Below are 16,654 nucleotides of genomic sequence, written 5' to 3'. Positions count from 1 at the left end.
TTCTAAAATTTTAGTAACTTCAAAATAAAAGTGAATAAAACTAAACGAGATTGGTAGCAACTACTCCTACAAGTGCCTAGAGCCTATATCATGCATTAGAATTGCTTGGGCCTCATAAATTTAACATGCAAGCTCAAGAACATGGTCACCTATGCAGCAAAAATTTGCAATGAATAAAGCACTAGAACAAAAACTAATTGGACCAATGGAGGAGTCACATACCAAGCAACAACCACCAAAGCAGTTTTGTGAATGGAGCTTTGAGCAAGGAGATCGAAAATCGCAGCAAAATGAGCTAGAACTCGTGCTTGAGCTGGATGGGGATTTTTTGGGTAGAAGATGGAGTGTGTGGGTGCAGGCATAAGTGGCGGGGGGCCACCAGGGGCCCACGAGACAGGGGGCGCGCCCAGGTGGGGTGGGCCCACCCTCCACTCTCGTGGCCTAGTGCTTGCCCCTCCTGGAGTGTTTTTAGTGCCTAAAATCCTCAAATATTCCATAAAAAATCATACTAAATTTGCAGGGCATTTGGAGCACTTTTATTTTCGGGATATTTTTTAATGCACGGATAATTCAGAAAACACACGGATAATACTATTTTTGCTTTATTTATTCTAAATAACAGAAAGTAAAAAGAGGGTACAGAAGGTTGTGCCTTCTAGTTTCATCAATCTCATGATCATCAAAATGAATCCACTAACAAGGTTGATCAAGTCTTTTTAACAAACTCATTTCGAATAACACGGAATTGGAGAAATTTTGAATAACACTAAGTTACCTCAAAGGGGATATGAAAATCCCCAACAATAAGAATATCATACTTTTTCTTGACAGTAGGGAGAGGAAATTCAAAACCTCCAATAATAATAGTTGGAACTTTTCCAATAGAATTGATGCTATGAACTTGAGATTGTTTCCTCGGAAAGTGTACCGTATGCTCATTACCATTAACATGAAAATTGGCATTGCCTCTATTGCAATCAATAACAGCCCCTGTAGTGTTCAAAAAGGGTCTACCAAGGATAATCGACATACTATCGTCCTCGGGAATATCAAGAATAACAAAGTCCGCTAAGATAGTGACATTTGCAACCACAATAGGCACATCCTCACAAATACCGACAGGTATAGCAGTTGATTTATCAGCCATTTGCAAAGATATTTTAGTAGGTGTCAACTTATTCAATTCAAGTCTACGATAAAGAGAGAGGCATAACACTAACACCGGCTCCAAGATCACATAAAGCAGTTCTAACATAATTTCTTTTAATGGAGCATGGTATAGTTGGTACACCCGGATCTCCAAGTTTCTTTGGTATTCCACCTTTAAAAGTGTAATTAGCAAGCATGGTGGAAATTTCAGCTTCCGGTATCTTTCTTTTATTTGTAATGATATCCTTCATATACTTAGCATAGGGATTTACTTTGAGCATATCAGTTAAGCGCATACGTAAGAAGATAGGTCTAATCATTTCAGCAAAGCGCTCAAAATCCTCATCATCCTTTGACTTGGATGGTTTAGGAGGAAAGGGCATGGGTTTCTGAACCCATGGTTCTCTTTCTCTACCGTGCTTCCTAGCAACAAAATCTCTCTTATCATAACGTTGATTCTTTGATTGTGGGTTATCAAGATCAACAACAGGTTCAATCTCTACTTCATCGTTTTTGCTAGGTTGAGCATCAACATGAACATTATCATTAACATTATCACTAGGTTCATGTTCATCACCTGATTGTGTTTTAGCATCAGAAATAGAAATATCATTGGGATTCTCAGGTGTGTCTATAGTAGGTTCACTAGAAGCATGCAAACTCCTATCGTTTTTCTTTTTCTTCTTTTTAGAAGAACTAGGTGCCTCTAAATTATTTCTCTAAGAATCTTGCTCGATTCTCTTAGGGTGGCCTTCAGGATACAAAGGTTCCCGAGTTATTCTACCAGTTCTAGTAGCCACTCTAACAGCAAAGTCATTTTTAGTATTTAATTCATTAAGCAAATCATTTTGAGCTTTGAGTACTTGCTCAGCTTGAGTAGCAACCATAGAATCATATTTGCTAACGAGTTGGAGTTCACCTTTAACTCTAGCCATATTATCGCTTACGCGTCCTATCTCGAAAGCATTATTCTTTAACTCTCTACCAACATAAGCATTAAAACTTTCTTGTCTAGCCATAAAGTCATCAAATTCATCTAAGCATGGGCTATGAAATTTAGTAGAGAGGATTTCAACTTTATCATATCTATATAGAGAATTTACCTTTACTACCTGTGTCGGGTTATCAAGACAATGTGGTTCTTCAACAGGCGGTATATTAAGACCATGTATTTCTTCAATAGGAGGTAAATTATTAACATCTTTAGCTTTGATACCTTTTTCTTTCATTGATTTCTTTGCCTCTTGCATATCTTCAGGACTGAGAAATAAAACACCTCTCTTCTTCGGAGTGGGTTTAGGAATAGGCTCAGGAGTTGGCGCAATTGGTTCAGGAATTGTCTCAGGAATTGGCTCAGGAAGAGTCTAATTATTTTCATTAGTCAACATATTATTCAATAGTAATTCAGCTTCGTCGACTGTTCTTTCCCTAAAAACACAACGAGCACAACTAGCCAAGTAGTCCATGGAAGCATCGGCTAGTCCGTTATAAAAGATATCAAGTATTTTGTTTTTCTTAAGAGGATGATCAGGCAAAGCATTAAGTAATCAGAGAAGCCTCCCCCAAGCTTGTGGGAGACTCTCTTCTTTGATTTGCACAAAATTATATATTTCCCGCAAGGCAGCTTGTTTCTTATGAGCAGGGAAATATTTAGCAGAGAAGTAATAAATCATATCCTGGGGACTACGCACACAACCAGGAGCAAGAGAATTATACCAAGTCTTAGCATCACCCTTTAATGAGAATGGAAATATCTTAAGAATATAATAATAGCGAGACTTCTCATCATTAGTAAACAGGGTAGCTATATCATTCAACTTGGTAAGATGTGCCACAACAGTTTCAGATTCAAGGCCATAAAAAGGATCAGATTCAACTAAAGTAATAATCTCAGGATCAACAGAGAATTCATAATCCTTATCAGTAACACAGATAGGTGAAGTAGCAAAAGCGGGGTCAGGTTTCATTCTAGCATTAAGAGACTACTGTTTCCATTTAGCTAATAATTTCTTAAGATCATATCTACCATTGCAAGCAAAGATAGCTCTAGCAACTTCTTCATTCATAACATAACTGAGGGAGTCCTGGATTAGGGGTTGTCCGGATGGCCGGACTATGACCTTTGGCCGGACTCCCGGACTATGAAGATACAAGACTGAAGACTTCATCCCGTGTCCGGATAGGACTTTCCTTGGCGTGGAAGGCAAGCTTGGCGATTCGATATGAAGATCTCCTCCCATTATAACCGACTCTATGTAACCCTAGCCCTCTCCGGTGTCTATATAAACCGGAGAGGTTTAGTCCGTTGGACGAATAACAATCATACCATAGGCTAGCTTCTAGGGTTTAGCCTCTCTGATCTCGTGGTAGATCAACTCTTGTACTACCCATATCATCAATATTAATCAAGCAGGAGTAGGGTTTTACCTCCATCGAGAGGGCCCGAACCTGGGTAAAAACATCGTGTCCCTTGTCTCCTGTTACCATCCGCCTAGACGCACAGTTCGGGACCCCCTACCAGAGATCCGCCGGTTTTGACACCGACATTGGTGCTTTCATTGAGAGTTCCTCTGTGTTGTCACCTTTAGGCCCGACGGCTCCTTCGATCATCAACCACGAGGCGGTCCAGGGTGAGACTTTTCTCCCCGGACAGATCTTCATATTCAGCGGCTTCGCACTGCGGGCCAATTCGCTTAGCCATCTGGAGCAGATCGAAAGCTACGCCCCTGGCCATCAGGTCAGATTTGGAAGCTCAAACTACACGGCCGATATCCGCGAGGACTTGATCTTCGATGGATTCGAGCCATGGCCGAGCGCGCCGCACTTTCACGATGGGCATGATCTAGCTCTGCCGCCGGACAGCGCCCAGAGCACCGCTCAGGTGTCCGCTCCGACCCTTAGCTCGGAGCCGACCACGCCAGTCGGGGGCGGACGGTTGGATGCCGCCCCAGGAGCCGCAATTTCTACGGCGATCGAGCCGGATACCGGCCTTGTCCTTTGTGAGGCCTGTGACTCCAAGGTGCCGGACTCTTTTCTGGACTCCGAATCTCCCGCACTCCTTCCGATCGAACCCGATTGGGCTCCGATCATGGAGTTCACCGCCGCAGACGTCTTTCAGCACTCACCCTTTGGCGACATCCTGAACTCACTAAAGTCTCTCTCTTTGTCAGGAGAGCCCTGGCCGGACTATGGTCAGTGAGATTGGGATGCGAACGACAAAGAAATTCGAACCCCGCCCACCACCCACTTCATAGTCACTGTCGACGATCTAACCGACATGCTCGACTATGACTCCGAAGACATCGACGGTATGGACGCCGATGAAGGAGACAATCGAGAACCAGCGCCTATAGAGCACCGGACAATCACCTCATCACACGATGTATACATGGTTGACACACCTAAAAGAAGCAACGACGAGGATCAAAAGGGCGCAACTAGGGATCGTTCCCTCGAAAAACAATCAAAGCGGCAGCGTAAGCGCCGCGCCAAGCCCCACCTCAACAGAGACCCAGCCATAGAGCAGGGCGAATCAACGGAAGACGAACATGCCATCGAGCAACCGCCCAAACAGGGCGGGCAAACCGAACAATTCGTCCCCGGCAAAGATAATAATCCGGACGACCTGACGCCGGACAAGTCGCTGGAGCACCAGAACCTCCACCAAAGGCTCGTCGCCACTGCGCGTAGCCTGAAAAAGCAGAAGCGGAAGCTCAAAACAGCGGAAGATGCACTCAGACTCAGATGGGGGAAAGTACTCAATACCGCACACAAGTACGGCAACAGTCATCACAGAAAGAGCTATCCGAAGCAGAAATTACTACCGGAATTTGATGAAGAGGCCTTAGAGCCCCCACAGCCCAAAAACAAGGAAGCCACCAGGTCGGATAGACGACCCCACGATCGACCTGAAGCGACAAAGGGCGCCGCACTCAATACGGCACGCGATCCGCCCAAGGATTCGCATCAAAAAACCGTTCCAACCAGATCCATCTACGGGCCAAGAAAGCAAGCTCCAGCGAGCAATGCAACGCAAAAAATATCCGAACATCGCGGCACACCTACGTACAGGGGCGCCGCACATCCCCTATGTTTCACTGATGAGGTACTGGATCATGAATTTCCAGCGGGATTCAAGCCCGTAAACGTAGAAGCATATGACGGAACAACAGACCCTAGAGTCTGGATCGAGGATTATATCCTCCACATACACATGGCCAGAGGAGATGACCTTCATGCCATAAAATACTTAACACTTAAGCTCAAAGGGCCAGCCCGGCATTGGCTTAAAAGCCTTCCCGAAAACACCATAGGAAGTTGGGAAGAGCTCGAGGATGCTTTCCGGGCAAATTTTCAAGGGACCTATGTCCGACCTTCGGATGCAGACGATCTGAGTCATATAACCCAACAACCCAGAGAGTCAGCCCGGAAACTCTGGAACAGATTTCTTACTAAAAAGAATCAGATAGTCGACTGTCCGGACGCCGAAGCCCTAGCAGCTTTCAAACATAGCGTCTGAGACGAATGGCTCGCCAGACACCTCGGTCAAGAAAAGCCAAGAACAATGGCCGCATTAACAAGCCTCATGACCCGCTTTTGCACAGGAGAGGATAGCTGGTTGGCAAGAAGCAACACCAGCGACCCAAGTACATCCAAACTCAGAGATGGAAACCGGAAACCACGCCGTAATAAAGAACAGCGCCGGACCAATGATAACAGCCCAATGAGCACAGCAGTCAACACCGGATTCAAAAGCTCTCGGCAAAATTAGAAAAAGCCGCCCTCCAAAGATGACAGGGACGAGCTATCTAACCTCAACAAAATCTTGGACAAAATATGTCAAATCCACAGTACTCCTGGGAGACCTGCAAACCACACCCATAGAGATTGTTGGGTCTTCAAGCAGTCCGGCAAACTCAACGCCGAACACAAGGGGCTCGACACACCAAGCGAGGATGATGACGCACCCCACAAGCAGAACACCGGAGAACAAAAGAAGTTCCCACAAGAAGTCAAAATAGTAAATTCACTTCAGGTGACAAAAGGGAAAAACAGAATGGCGCCTACGAAGATACGCGCCATACGGCCTGCCCCAGAGGAGCCCCGCCACTGGTTGTCATAGAAAATCACCTTCGATCATCAGGATTACTCCAGAGGTATCCGGAACGCAGGCTGGACTGCCTTTGTCTTGGATCCGATTATTGACGGACTCCAATTTACACAAGTCCTAATGGACAACGGCAGTGACCTAAACCTGTTATATCAGGACACAATCCGCAAACTGGGGGTAAACCCAGCAATAATTTGCCATGGCAACACTTCCTTTCAAGGAGTCACGCCGGGCCCAGATACCCAGAGTATGGGTTCCCTTTCGTTAGAAGTCATGTTCGGCTCACCCGACAACTTGTGAAGCGAAAAGCTAACCTTCCACATCGCCCCATTCATAAGTCGCTATCAAGCGCTACTAGGACGCGAAGCTTTCGCCCGCTTTAACACAATACCACATTATGCATCCCTCACACTCAAAATGCCCGGTCCACGAGGCATCATCTCATTAAAGGGAAATATCAAGTGATCCCCGAAGTGCGGATAATGGTGTGGCTGCCTTGACAGCCGCACACTAAACCAGCTTTACTACCCCGGACAGGGCTCGACAAGTCCGGCGTAAACATACAAAGGCTTAATAGCCGCATAACCTTGTACTAGGGGCTCCGCGTGTTTACACCAGGAGACAATACGGCTCAATTCCACTCACGTCTCTATATTATATTTTGTTTATTTTAATATAGATTTCTCGCACGATTATTTTTCACTAAGTTCCTCTCTTTCGCAGACGAACACCGTGCTACACCCGTCCAGGATACGGCACAACGGAGACACAGGCGCAGATGTGCAGTAGGGACCCGTTTCAAGGATTCTTTTAAGATTAAGACCCTACGTAAACCTTTCTTACTGTCTCCTGTTGATAACATCCCCCCGTTTTCGCTATAACCGAGGAGGAGGCTGGCGTCTTGGCATGTGGCCACGCTAGAATTTTGCGCGTTCCTGGGCACCAGGGGCTTCTTACCAAGGGCTTTTGTTCGGCCCATTTTCATAAAGACCGAATACCTTAGGGAGTGTTCGGCGTCGCGAGTTTGGCCTTATATGCATCAGCTCCGAATCATGTCTTTGGTCAGATGTTGGGTTTGCCCAGCTCCTGTGTTTTGCTACCTTACGTTCCGCTCTATCGGCTAAGGCGGCACCAGGAGAACTACTGTGATTGTGCCCCGGTTCGGCCAGGCGAGCACCTCAGTAGAGAAAGCCAAAAACTGACTGTCATGATATAGCGAGAGACTGGTCAACCACTCGATGACTTTTGGAATCTTTCGGATTCCTCCGCATTAACGAAGGGCCGCTTCCCGGTCAGGCACACACGCGCCCCAAATTCGGGCGAGCGCGGTGCCCCTAGGGGCTATTCAGTAGCCCCACTGTCAAACTCCTATGGCTAAGTTAAAGTGATAAAGCATTATAGTCCGGTTGCCTAGTTCACTACGCTATCACCTCCTTTATAGGACCAAGACGTTGGATTAAGTGTGAAAAGGCGCCCTTTTGCGAACACCCCCACATTATATGTGTGGCTGAAGCCAACGACTGCCATCTTTCAGGTTATATACGCATATACATTAACGGCCGCACATGAGGCATTATAATTCCTGCAAGCACAAGTATAAAAAGCTTTTTTCTATCAAAATATTTGTTTTACAATAGCATATGCTATTCGAACACAACATCCTTCGAGCATTGCACTTCTATTAAACGAGCGCCCTAAAGAACTTCCTCAAAGTAGTGCTTGGCAGGTACTCGGCTTTCGTCCGAATCCTGAGATGCAACAACACTGGCCTTCATATCCGCCCAGTATGTTTTGACACGGGCAAGAGCCATCTGAGCACCCTCTATGCACGCCGACCTCTTCATTGCATCAACATGCGGCTCCGAACCAAGGAACTGCTGCACCAAGCTAAAATAACTCTTCGGCTCCGGCTCTTCAGGCCACAGACGACTCGCAACATACCTCATGGCGAGTCCGGATAACCTGTTCAGCTCCGGCCAGGCGGCCAAATGGTCGGATACCGAAAGTGGGCGTTCTGGATTGTGGAACTGCGACCAAAAAAGTTCTTCCAATTCATGGTCACCTCGAGCCCGGAAGTGTTCGGTCGCGTCTGCCGCACTCGCTGCAAAATCCAGATAAGTGTTCTCCGCACTCATCTGCCGGTCTAATGGGGCATACTTAGGATCCCCGAACTTCATCCGCAGCATATAGGGCTTTCCAGCCGTGATATCTCCGGCCTGACGTAGCTCCTCCTTCATAGCTCTCATTGCAGAGCGAGTATCCTTGGCCTCGGCAGTGATCTTTTCAAGGTCCTTCTGAGCCGCCCTATCTTCTTGTTCAAGAAATTTATAGCGGTCAGCATCATCCTTCAATTTTATAGCCATCTCGGCTATTACTTTCTTGCTCTGACAGTGAGCAGTCTGTTCGGCTTCTAGCTCTTCAGCCGCTTTAACGGCAGCCGCATCACTTTTTCTTGCTTGCTCCTTGGCTCGGGCAAGTTCCGCTTGAAGGTTCTCCACGGCAGTAGCACCATCTACATTAAGCACATATCTTATAAGGCACGAGCATCGAGCTCCTCTTATCAGATGTCTTTGGAACATACCTTGTGCCTCGTCTAGCCGCTTATTTACAAGCGCGATGTCGGCATCTGCTACGTCAAGTTGCCGCTTTAGCTCGGCAGATTCGTCAGTCCGGCTAGCCATCGAACGCCTCGCCACCTTCATAGAAAAGGTGACATATTATACCTGGGGTTATGATCCTCTGTGCGCTGTCATTTTTGACAACACACAGAGTCTCAGGGGCTACTATTTATACAGGGCGCACTTTATATATGCAGCTCTACCAAAAGGTACACCTTTTCACGTACCTCAAAGCCTGTCAGTAAACTCCTGGCGGCCTCGTACAATCCACTTTCCGTGGATGAAATCCCTCCAATTACCGTGTTCATCAACATACGGTGTTCTTCTAAGATAGACGGTCGCCCGAGCAGATCCTTCAGCCCCTCCGACCGCGCACCAGAGGGTGCCGGACTAGCCTGGCGACCTTTTTCAGGGTCCCGACTTGGAGAAACCCTCCGAGACAACACCTCAGGGTCGCCTGCCTCGTAAGACGGTGCAGCTAGGGGAGGCGTTTCGCTCTCCATCATCTCCGAACGAAGATCCCCGGAGGATGAGCTCTGCTGAGAAGGGTTGAGATCCGAACTGCAAGGTAATATTTCGGTTATCTTGCTCAGAAATAAAACAGGTATGTCACTCATGTTGGAACCCCTCTCTTTACTTACGGCTCGGTGGAGAGCTGATCCCCTTGGGGGCATAATGCGGCCGGGGCATTCTCCGGCGCCGGATCCTCTGGCAAAGATTTCTTCCCCCGTTTTGGGGCCACCCCCTCTGGGTCTTCAGAGGCAGTCCTTTTCTTCCCCTGGTTGGGGGAATTCTCGATTCCTCCCTTTCTGACAGCCTCCTTCACAGAGGCGGTAGCTCCTTATTTCCCCTCTTCGCCTTCTGCCAAAGGCGCAATCTCCAGCATCCTGGTTAACACAGGATCCGGCGTGGTCTCAGGCAGGGGGGCTGGACACCTGATAAGCTTTGCTTTCGCTATCCACTCCTGTTCAAGGGATAGCTCTGTTAAGGGCAATTTTATGATAAAAATACGGATGGCGTGTCCAAATACGGGGCTACTTACTTGGGCATCCAGGCGAGTGCAGCTCAGACCTGCGTCCTCGGACAAGTCCGGACACCTTGCTTGTGATCCGAAGAACAATTTGTACATCTCCGTGGGCGTCGTGCCCATAAAGTGTTGGAGGACTCACGGTCCCTCCGGATTAAATTCCCACAGGCGGAGAGGGCGACGTTTGCAGGGCAGCATGCGGCAAATCAGCATACCTTGCGCCACTACGGTCAAGTCGATATCTCTTTCTAGGAGATCTCGAATGCGGCCCTGCAGCAAGGGCACGTCTTTAGACGGCCCCCAGATAAGCCCTTCATTGACCCATGACGCTAGCCGTGGTGGGGGACCCGAGCGAAAAGCAGGTGGCGCCACCCATGTGGTGCCCCTGGGGGCTGTGATGTAAAACCAGTCCCGTTGCCATAAGCCGAACTCCTCTTGGAAGGAGCCCTCGGGCCATGGAGAGTCGGCCATCTTGCTTATGATAGCTCCTCCGCACTCAGCGTGCTGCCCCTCGATCATCTTCGGTTCTACCTTGAAGGTTCTAAGCCACAATCCGAAGTGAGGAGTAATATGGAGGAAGGCCTCACACACGACAATGAACGATGAGATTTGGAGGACGGACTCCGGAGCTAAGTCGTGAAATTCCAGCCCGTAATAAAACATAAGCCCCCTCACGAAGGGATCAATCGGGAAGCCTAGCCCCCGAAGGAAGTGAGATGTGAACACCACGCTCTCATCGGGCTGAGGAGTGGGAATGGCCAGCCCTGGAGCGGGCAGCCTATGCGAGATTTCACCGGTTAGATACCTGGCATCTCTCAGTTTTCGCACGTCTTCTTCTGTAACGGAGGAAGGCATCCACCGGCCTTGAAAGTCGGAGTCGGAGATCATCGAAGGTCCGAAGCGCCTAAAACTGGAGCTTTGGGTGTTGGAACTCGAGGCGAGGGGCGGATTCGATTGAATTGAAAAGAAAGGAGTCGAGCCTTGGTCTCTTTATAAAGAGATTGAATACCAAGAGCCCTCCCCGTAACCGTTTGGGACTCGCTTTCAATTAGGGAGTCGTACCAAAGGCACGGTTAGGTTACCCATGCTCGTATTGATGAGAATCCCGGAATAAGGGGACACGATCTCTGCCTTGACAAGACGTGCCAAGGAAACCGCCTCGCTAAACGCGCTGAGGTGGAACGGTAAGACGCTTCGAATAAAGGCTTGGCCGTGGCGTGATGTCACGCTGCGGAATACGTCAGCAGATTAGATTTGTGCAGATATTATTCTCTCTACGGTGGTATGTGGAAATTATTTGCAGAGTCGGACACTGTCCTTGTGTTCAACATCTTCTATGAAGTATTCGAAGGAGGAACCCACCTTGCAATGCCGAAGACAATTTGCGCGCCGGACTCGTCGTCATTGAAGCCTGGTTCAGGGGCTACTGAGGGAGTCCTGGATTAGGGGGTGTCCAGATGGCCGGACTATGACCTTTGGCCGGACTCCCGGACTATGAAGATACAAGATTGAAGACTTCGTCCCGTGTCCGGATAGGACTTTCCTTGGCGTGGAAGGCAAGCTTGGCGATTCGATATGAAGATCTCCTCCCATTGTAACCGACTCTATGTAACCCTAGCCCTCTCCGGTGTCTATATAAACCGGAGAGTTTTAGTCCATAGGACGAATAATAATCATACCATATGCTAGCTTCTAGGGTTTAGCCTCTCTGATCTCGTGGTATATCAACTCTTGTACTACCCATATCATCAATATTAATCAAGCAGGAGTAGGGTTTTACCTCCATCGAGAGGGCCCGAACCTGGGTAAAAACACCGTGTCCCTTGTCTCCTGTTACCATCCGCCTAGACGCACAGTTCGGGACCCCCTACCCGAGATCCGCCGGTTTTGACACCGACAATAACCCTCAGGAACAACAGGCAATTCATAATCATTGGGAGAACTTTCATCATCACCATCGTCAATAATAGCATCTTCAATATTTTCATTAACCCCCAACCCTAGCAAGTTGTTCATCAAGAAATTCACCTAATGGCAAAGTAGTATCACACACAGAAGTAGTTTCATCATGCATAGCAGAAGTGGCATCATCAATAACATGCAACATATCAGAATTCATAGCAGTAGCAGGTTTAGGTGTCGCAAGCTTACTAATAACGGAAGGAGAATCTAGTGCAGAGCTAGATGGCAGTTCCTTACCTTCCCGCGTACTTGAGGGCAAAATCTTGGTTCTGTCGTCTTTCAAGTTCTTCATAGTGATCACCAGATATAAATCCCAAGTGACTCATGAATAGAGCTATGCTTCCCCAGCAACGGCGCCAGAAATTAGTCTTGATAACCCACAAGTGTAGGCGATCGCAACAGCTTTCGAGGGTAAGTATTCAACCCAAATTTATTGATTCGACACAAGGGGAGCCAAAGAATATTCTTGAGTATTAGCAGTTGAGTTGTCAATTCAACCACACCTGGATAACTTAGTATCTGCAGCAAAGTATTTAGTAGCAAAGTAGTATGATAATAAAAGTAACGGTGACAAAAGTAAAGATAATAGTTTTTGGGTTTTTGTAGTAGTTGTAACAGTAGCAACGGAAAAGTAAATAAGCGAAGAACAATATGTGAAAAGCTCGTAGGCAATGGATCAGTGATGGATAATTATGCCGGATGTGATTCCTCATGTAATAGTTATAACATAGGGTGACACAGAACTAGCTCCAGTTCATCAATGTAATGTAGGCATGTATTCCATAAATAGTCACACGTGCTTATGGAAACTAAGGGATATTTGGGCCTCCCGTGGCAGCGGGGTCCTAGCGGAAACTAAGGGATATTTAGGCCTCCTTTTAATAGAGAACTGGAACAAAGCATTAGCACATAGTGAATACATGAACTCCTCAAACTACGGTCATCACCGAGAAGTATCCCGATTATTGTCACTTCGGGGTTGTCGGATCATAACACATAATAGATGACTATAGACTTGCAAGATAGGATCAAGAACACACATATATTCATGAAAACATAATAGGTTCAGATCTGAAATCATGGCACTCGGGCCCTAGTGACAAGCATTAAGCATAGCAAAGTCATAGCAACATCAATCTCAGAACATAGTGGATACTAGGGATCAAACCCTAACAAAACTAACTTGATTACATGGTAAATCTCATCCAACCCATCACCGTCCAGCAAGCCTACGATGGAATTACTCACGCACGGCAGTGAGCATCATGAAATTGGTGATGGAGGATGGTTGATGATGACGACGGTGATGAATCCCCCTCTCCGGAGCCCCGAACGGACTCCAGATCAGCCCTCCCGAGAGAGATTAGGGCTTGGCGGCGGCTTCGTGTCGTAAAACGTGATGAAACTTTCTCTCTCATTTTTTTATCCCCGAACGGGAATATATGGAGTTGGAGTTGAGGTCGGTGGAGGTCCAGGGGGCCCACAAGATAGGGGGCGTGCCCAGGAGGAGGGGGCGCGCCCCCCTGTCTCGTGGACAGGGTGTGGGCCCCCTGGTGTATTTCTTTTGCCCAATAATTCTTATTAATTCCAAAAAGTGCCTCCGTGGATTTTCAGGACATTCCGAGAACTTTTCTTTTCTACACATAAAACAACATCATGGCAGTTCTGTTGAAAACAGCGTCAGTCTGGGTTAGTTTCATTCAAATCATGCAAGTTAGAGTCCAAAACAAGGGAAAAAGTGTTTGGAAAAGTAGATACGTTGGAGACGTATCACCTGTCAGATGCAGAGTGGCATAGAACTGAAGAATTAGCTCTTCATTCCAATCGCAGATGTCGACGCAAAAGTTGAGCAGTCCTATGTCGTGAAGAAAACTGAGGACTGGAGTAAAGCACGGAAGTGACTCCATATCCACATGAGGAAGATGCTCATGGTTAAACACTTTGTCCTTGTCAAACAGCAGCGAGGAATAAAAGTTCATCTATAAAGAAGTCCAGAAGCGCTTGTGGCGAAGGCGAGCAGCGTCATATGGATTGAAATCTAAGAAGAAATGATGCTCAACAAAGAAGTCATTAGCCTTGAACTTCTGCTTCTTGGAGTGAGGATTCTGTGGCTTTGGGCTGAAGATTTATAGTTGAAGTCTTCACATCCATTTCAAGCGCAGCCTCTGGAGTAGGCTGAGGAATCTCTGGAGCAGTTTCTTCTGCTGTCTTCTTCTCAATTTCATCAGCACTAGTGGATGGAATTTCTTCGGGGATGGAGTGAAGTGAGGCTTGATGTTCTTCAGAGCTCGTATGAATTTCTTCTATTTGAACCGGGGACTGGGGAATTTGTTGCAGAGGAGTGAATAGTGGTGAATTGGGGTGATGACTTTCCCAGAAGTCGTCATTCATAATAGGAGTGGAACACCCAATATCCACGTCTTCATCATATTCATCAACTTCCTCAACGCTTGCCTCTTCAGCTGTGAACTAAGGCATGGGCGATGATACCAATGGAGTCGAAATGGCATGGTCAGCTTCAATTTCCTCATCCAACTGCTCTGTCGAAGCAGCAAAAGGATCATCCTCATATGAGTCATTTTGGATTTCATAATCCTCACCAAAGGGAACAATTTTCTTTGATGGCATGCTTGAAACAGGGACAACATCTATTGGATTTTCGAAAGAGCTCGTCAAAGTCTTCATTTTCTTTGGTGCTAAAGACTCTGAGACGGCAGATGCTTTCCTCTTCTTAGCTGCTGCCCTTTCGACAGCCTTTGTTTTCTTCGCTTCGGATGCAGAAGGAAGGAGGGTGCTTTTCATCTGTGAAGATTGTGCAGGAGGAGCAGATGAAAGAGGCACAGATTCTTCAGGCACAACTGTGTCAGTTGCCTAGCTAGGTTCAGATTCTTTAGGCGCAGCGACAGATGCTTCAGCTGGTCTGGCTTGTTCTTCAGGCGCAACATTGGTGGTTGCCCTGGCAGTTTCATCAGGAGCTGGAATATCATCAGCCCTCGCACTATCAGTTTCTTCAGCAGCCTGAGTTTCATCAGTAGTGCTGGCATGTTCTTAGGTGGGTTGAGAGGATGCTTCACCCTGAGGAACTTCTTGTTGCGCTTCAACAACAACATTGGGTTTGCAGCCTTTAGCCAGTTTGACGAATCTGACTTCGGCTCCTAGCCAATCAGCTTTGTAAGCGTCAAATTCATCACTGAGAGCTTTGATTTCTGACTGTATAGTCACAAGTTCTTCAGTTGTCATTTTCAGCATATTCTTCTTAAAAAAATGCTCCTTTCTATACTGAGCTTTCTTCACTGATCTGGCCTTCTCAAACTTCCATTTTTCTTCAGCAATGAAAGCAGTGAACACGTGACTTTGGCCTGGTGTGAGGTTCAGATCAGGAAGGGGTGTGTTGGGATCTTTATGCCAAAGATCAATGTAGTCGAAGATCTTCTCCAGATCCAGCAAGAGCGGCACAACACTGCCTTTGGCACTAGAGGCCCGGTTTTGTTGGTCTCTGATGATTTGAGCCAGTTCTTCATCATCAGCTTCGTCTTCAAACGATGGAACTTCAAAGGCGACTTGCTTCTTCTGAGGACTTGGCCTTGTGCCGCATCCAACAGTGACCTTTTTCTTCAGCAGTTGCGGCTGTGCTGAGGAACTTGCTGAAGCTCCTGAAGCAATTGAAAAGCATGTGGTCCGTTGGCACGTGGCAAGATGCACTAGTGCTGAGGACTTTGAAGGTGCGGCTGAGGGCTTTGCTTGAGCAGAAGACCCTGAGGGTTTTGAGGAGCTGGGCCGTGAGGGCATTCATGAGGTGGGCCGTGAGGGCATTACAGAGGAAGATGGCTTCACTGCAGATTTCTTTTTCATAGCCTTCTTAGGCTGACTAGCAGATGCTTCAGCAGCAACAGCACCAGAATCTTCGTTGAATTTCTTCACTGTCTCCTTTGCTACTTTAGCCAATTTCCTTTGGCGCTTGGCCCATTCTTTAGGAAATTCCTCACCTCTTCTGATGCTTGAGGGATCAGCTTCTTGGCCTGGTGCCAGTGGAGGTCTTGGGCATGGAGGATTTACTGTGAATTTCTTCATGTATTTGGGAGTTACATAGCCGTAATCCCTTCATTCCCATGCCCATCTTCGTTCAATCCGCTGAATGCGCACTTTGCGCTGATTTTTATTCTCCTTATCATGAGTGGCCTCATCAGGAGTGCAGTAATCTACATAGATATCTTCAGGGATTTCGAACGCTATGTTTATCTCAGGCCTCTTGCCTCCCTTCTGAGGACACTTTTCTTTAGCCATTTCCTTCAGCTGAGGATTCTGAACAATAGATGTCTTTGAGGAAGTATGTAATTTTTATTCGAGGAACGCTACAAATGAGTTAAGTTGATGAGAACCTAGTGATTCAGCAGCAGACATCTGTACCTATGAACAGAGTATAGGTGCGAAGAATTTGAAGAGGTCATATGCGGTCTCAGAATTTGTTTTAAAAAGAATCAAGTTTGAGGAATTTGACCAGGGAGTCTTGAAGAATTTCACTAAGAATTCTTCTCTTAGGTTCCAGAGTTGTATAGATCAGAAATCCACACAATTGAGGAATATTGAAGAAAAGTACATCTTAAAGAGAAAGATCAAGAGCACATGCAACTGTGGTGTTTAAGAATGTGAAGATTGAAGAATAAACACCTTTTGAAGATTTTGTGTAAATCATCAGAATCAACAAGGGCAGTAAAAGAAACTTTTATTTACCCTTGACGAAGAACGTGACGAACAGAGAGATGAACTGGAGAAGCTCGTCCGTTCATA

This window comes from Triticum aestivum, chromosome 6B (assembly GCF_018294505.1).
Source record: "Triticum aestivum cultivar Chinese Spring chromosome 6B, IWGSC CS RefSeq v2.1, whole genome shotgun sequence".
Taxonomy (NCBI): Eukaryota; Viridiplantae; Streptophyta; class Magnoliopsida; order Poales; family Poaceae; genus Triticum; species Triticum aestivum.
This window is presented reverse-complemented; position numbering follows the sequence as displayed.